The sequence below is a fragment of the Gekko japonicus genome, unplaced genomic scaffold (assembly GCF_001447785.1).
Source record: "Gekko japonicus isolate JY-2015 unplaced genomic scaffold, Gekko_japonicus_V1.1 scaffold137, whole genome shotgun sequence".
NCBI lineage: Eukaryota > Metazoa > Chordata > Lepidosauria > Squamata > Gekkonidae > Gekko > Gekko japonicus.
In genome coordinates this window covers 1,095,920-1,101,809 of record NW_015174276.1, presented here as the reverse complement: position 1 = coordinate 1,101,809, position 5,890 = coordinate 1,095,920, and positions in this window count along the sequence as shown.

Genomic DNA, 5,890 nt, shown 5'->3' with positions numbered 1-5,890 from the left:
CAAAACACAGGGATGAGGGGAAGCATCTGATGAGGGACTTCAGACAGCGGTTGACTCTGCGCCAGCCGGCAGAAACCTCCCAACAATGCTCCAAAGAAGGGAGACAGACCAGATAAAGCTGTCTCTTGGCAGGAGGAGGGGGGAAGGGTGGAAATGGCATGCCAAACTCATGCATTCGGCTCTGTAGCATGCCTCCAGTGGAAGGTTCGAAAATGAAACATGCAAGAGCGGGAGCATGCAAGTCACTGTCCACTTAGCATTGGAGCATCTCACACAACTTTTACGTAGTGGGAGGGCTTCTAATGTCCTGGCCCCACTGCTGGACCTCCTGATGGCACTGGTATTTCTGGCCACTGTGTGACACAGAGTGTTGGACTGGATGGGCCTTTGGCCTGATCCAACATTGGCGTCTCTTATGTTCTCTTATGTTCTTAAGTTAGCAAACAGAGCTGACCCGCCCCTTGGCAGTGCCAACGATGGGCATGGCCTGACCTGTTGCTTGCTCCCACAAACTGTCAGCAGTGCAGGAAGAGGCAGCTGGTGAGCCAGCACCGGTGGGTGATGTTATGGAAGGGTTTGAGCGAAGGGATTAGACTGCTGGAGCTGGACTCTGCCTAATGGACAGGACATAAGAACCTAAGAAGAGCCCTCCTGGATCAGACCAGGGGTCCATCCAGTCCAGCATCCCGTCTCACACAGTGGCCAACTGGTTCCTCTGGAGGGCCAGCAACAGGACATAGAGGCCAAGGCCTTCCCCTGATGTTGCCTCCTGGCTCTGGGATCCAGGGGATTAGTGCCTCTGAATGTAGAGCTTCCCCTCAGTCACCATGGCTAATAGCCACTGATAGCCACTGATAGACCTGTCCTCCATACAAACCTAAGAAGAGCGCTGCTGGATCAGACCAGTGGTCCATCTAGTCTAGCATCCTGTCTCACAACAGTGGCCAACCAGTCATTCTGGGCGGTCAACAGTAGGGCATAAAGGCCGAGACCTTCCCCTGAAGTTGCTTCCTGGCATTGGGATTCAGAGGTTTAGTGCCTCTGAATGTGGATGTTCACTTTAGTCACCCAAGGGTAGAAGCCACTGATAGACCTGTTCTCCATGAACCTAGCTAATCTCCTTTTAAAGTTGTATATGCCTGTGGCCCTCTAGGGCATAAGAATGTAAGAAAAGCCTTGCAGGATCAGACCAGGGGTCCATCTAGTCCAGCATCCTGTCTCATACAATGGCCAACCACTTAACTCGGAGGGACAACAACGGCACAGGGGCCAAGGCCATCCCTTGCTGTTGCCTCCTGGTACTGGTCTTCAGAGGCTGACTGCCCCTGAAGAGGGAAGTTCCCTTCAGTCATCATGGCTAGTAGCCACTGATGGACCTCTCCTCCATGAATCTAATCCTCTCTGAAAGCCATCAGTGCCTGGGCCCTCCAGTTAAATAGCCAGTCCACCTCTGCAAGTTAAATAGCCAGCCCACCCCTTTTGTTCTCCAAGTACCCTTTACCTAATCTTTAGTAAAGTTTCTATTTCTAGACATAAGAACATAAGAGAAGCCAATGTTGGATCAGGCCAGTGACCCATCCACTCCAACACTCGTGTGTCACACAGTGGCCAAAAATACCAGGTGCCATCAGGAGGTCCCATCAGTGGGGCCAGGACACTAGAAGCTCTCCCACTGTTGCCCCCCCCAGCACCAAGAATACAGAGCATCCCTTGCCCCAGACCGAGAGTTCATATCTATACCTTGTGGCTCATAGCCACTGATGGACCTCTGCTCCATATATTTATCCAATTCCCTCTTGAAGCCGTCCAAATACTCATGTGTCTGGCTGCTTTAATCTGACCCCGCTATTTTTGAATCTCAATACCTAACACCTTGTTATTTATACAATTCCCTCTTGAAGCCATCCAAATACACGTGTCTGGCTGCTTTAATCTGACTCCGCTATTTTTGAATCTCAGTACCTGAAACGGTTGCATCTGCAGAATGAAGCAGATATCCAGTGGCACCTTAAAGATTCGCGACATTTTTTGCAGCATGAACTTCCAGGAGCCGGAGCTCCCTTCCTCACAGGCAGCCTTTGGACGGGGAGGAGGAGGAGGAGGCGCCCCCTTTGGAGTGGACAGCTGGGGAGACTGAGACAACAGAAGGAGTTAATGGGGCAAGGTGCCCTCCATTAGGACTAAATTTGCTTATTCTGTTTTATAGGATGACCATAACTCTCCCTCCCTCCGCCTTAGCCGAACTATCTTGCAAAATAAACGCTTTCTCTATTATCCCATTGTCAATGAAGACCACAGGACCATAAACTTTAATTTGTTGGTTTTGGCCGCCCTCCTGTTTGGCAGGCAATTAAACCCATTCATTAGTGAGAGTGCAGAGGTGGGGCCCCTCTTTTTTCGGGGGAGGGGGGCTACGCATTAAAGGTTGTGGAAACAAATGGCAGCTTGTCCGCCTGGTGGTGGGAGAGGTGGGTGTTGGCTCCCAGGCCTTTTGTGTGTGTGTGTGTAAAAACCCAGAACACAATCTTGGATTTTTCTATCGGACAAGCACAGGTGACAGTGTCTCCTTTTTTGCATGTACACTTCGTCAGACGATGAAATGGAATTGCATATGATATCTACGTATGTACATATCAACTATGATCTGTGATTCCATTTCATCGTCAGACAAAGTGTGCGTGCACACGAAAGCTCACACCTTGAATAAAACTTTGTTGGTCTTACAGGCAGGGGTCATTTCCTGGGGGAGCGCACAGGAGTGGAGCTCCGACAGTAAGCAGCCCAGGGGGCGGGCAGATGCAACAAGCCCCGCCCCCTGCACCCAGCAGCCCTCAGTTGGGCCACGAGGAGCAAGAAGCAGCCAGGTAAGTTGCAGAGCCCCCCCCCCGGCCCGCCTTCAGGTACAAGCTCTCCCTCCCCTGCGAGGGCAGATCTGCACATCCCCCCCAAATAGCTAGCCATCCAAAACAGTCCAGTGGAGCCTGAGCGGTGAGTGTTGCCTTCTGACACACCTCTGGTGATGTCAGGGAGTATGGCATATGCAAATAAGTTATGCTAATGAGCTCCTGCACCTCTTTTTCTACGAAATGACCCCTGCTTACAGGTGCCATTGGACTCTAACTTTGTTCCGTTGCTTCAGACCAACACGGCTATCCACCTTGGTCTGCTTTTTTGCATGTATCAGATATGGTATGCCCGAAGGCGGTTGCTGTGCAGTCGCTACATCGTACACACAGATCCAGGATTATTGCTGGAAAAGCAAGCTAGCGCAGTTCAGAAGATGGCCCCTGCCTTGACTCCGCTGACCTGGCTACCTGGATCTATGCAATAGTTACCTCAGGGCTAGACGGGGATGCCAGCCTCCAGATGAGACCTGGAGATCCCCTGGAATTACAGCTCATCTCTAGACCACAGAGACGAGCTCCCCTGGAGAGAATGGATGCTTTGGAGGGTGGACTCTGTGGCATTGGACCCCACTAAAGTTCCTGCCCTTCCCAAGCTCCATCCATCCTCGAATCTCCAGGAGTTCCCCAATCTCAATCTGGGAACCTTACCCCCAATCCCTGGCTGGTGGCCAGGGAGGACCTGCCTACCCTAGGGCTAGATTACTGTAATGCACTCTACTTGGGTCTGCCCTGACAGACGACTTGGAAGCTCCAGTTGGTAAAAGAATGCTGCTGCCCAGATTCAACCAGCTGCGAGGCGGAATCTGCATATCTCTCCCATCCGGCAGACATGTCATTGATTACCGATCGGTTATTGGGCTCAATTTAAGGTCCTAACTACCACCTACAAATGGCAGCGGACCAGCGGACCCGCAGGGCTTTCTTGCCTGCTATGTTCCTGTGTGACAGCTTTGCTCATCAGAACCAAGCCTTCTAAAGGTGCTACCTTGCAAACAGGTAAAACTGGGGAAATGCCCATTCATGCCCATTCCCTGGGGATGTTCCTACATCATGGCATGGTCTTCCTGTGGCTCTGAGGAAGGTGCCAACATTGCTATCATTTTGCAAAATGTGCCAAACATAATTGTTCAGCTCGGAAGCTAAGCGCGGTTGGCTCTCGTTTGTCTTTGGAAGGGAGACCGCCAAGGAAATCAAAGGTCATGATGCAGAGGGAGGCCATGGCAAATCACCTCTGAATGTCTCTTGCATTGAAAACCCCACCGGGAGGGGGGGTCACCTAAGTCAGCTGTGACTTGATGGGGGGGGAAATCCAAATAAACAGACAGATGAACTGAACGTGTGTACATCAAACAATGAGAATTTCCTGATGTATGTATAGGTAAACAATAGTGTGTGCACGCTGTTCAGAGACTGTATGTGCGTTCGTGGTGGCAGCATCTGCTCAGGGCTTGTGTGGTTCGGGGAAGAAGGGTGGATGTGGATCCAAGATGTCTGGATTCAAATTGTCTCCTTGGCCACGGACCAAGAGTTGCTGATCCACATGTGCAGATAAATCCTGTGGGCCAGAGTTCCTGGGCTTGTCCCATTCCAAACAGCTGGAATATTTCGATTGTTTCGCTGTATCAGCATTTCTAAACCCATGGGAGGCCAACGCACGAGGGTGGAGGGTTCTGGAGTGATCCTTCTCCCCAGGGTCTGTGTAGGATATGCCAGGCCTCCTCCCTGAATTTTCAGCATTCATATTTTCAAAAAGGAAGGCTGCAGCCCTTCTAGTAGTGCAGGTATAAGGGAAAGTATGGGTGTGTTATTCAGTTGCTCCAGCCTACCAACAAGCAAAAAGGTCCCTGGCTTGCTCAACAAACACCAGGCCCTTATTTTTAATCTTCATAAGCACCTGCAGTCTGAAATGGCTTAAGCCTAAAATTCCAAACCACATGAGTTATAACTGAGTCCTGTAACAAAGACAGTGAAACAGGGACAGCGGTGGTCCTGGCTATAGGATTGTCAGCTCAGCGCTAGCACCCAGTGAATAGGGATGCCAGCCTCCAGGTAGGACCTGGGGACCCCCCGGAATTACAACGCATCTCCAGATGACAGAAATCAGTTCCCTTAAAGAAAATGGATGCTTTGGAGGGTAGACCCTATGGCATTGTACCCCACAGAAGTCTCTGTCTTCCCTAGGCTGCATCCCCAAATCTCCAGGAGTTTCCCAACCTGGATCTGGCAACCCTACCCCCCATCCCCTGCCACTGGTGGCCAGGGGGACCTGACAACCCTACCAGTGAGAGATTGTGGACAGGGTGGCAGCAGTGACAACAGGTCCCTGATTGGTCACATGCCAGGACTACAGTGTCAGTGGAAATGATGGCATTGTGTCAGCACAACACTCTAGGATTCACCAAAACTGAAAAGTACGCAGACGGAGAGTGATTTCAGCAAAGCGTACTTTATTCGATCAGGAACAAGACGACTTTGGCCGGCTCGCAGGCCGGCTTATATCCCCCGAGAAACTGCCACCCCAAAACACACCCCTACTACCTAATAGGTTATTTACAGTGGCCGAGAGTCCCATAGGCTCTTGGCCGGGAACCTAACCCCCTGATTGGAGTGGGCTAGGATCTGCATAGTCCATTTTCTCTTGGAGCGAAGCTCGACATTTGTGTCTGACTGCGTGGAGCCCGAGCAGGCCATGTGGTCTGGACTGGATACATTACACCCCTCCCCCCTTGGTCTGCAATGCACCCACAGATGAAGTCCTTCAAGTGGGCTGGTAACTTCCTGGTGCGGGTAGAGCGGCAAGGTTCAGGGACTGCTGCGGCTTCCACCCCTGAAGCCCTTGGAGGCGAGCTGGCTGAGAGAGGCGCTGGGAGTGGTGGTGCCGGCGTCCCCAGCGCCTCCAGAAGAGGTGCCTCGGGTTCTACTACAGATAGTGGTCGGGGGTCGGCCGCCATGTGTTGGGTCTGGGGTGAGGTCTCTGGAGCCTC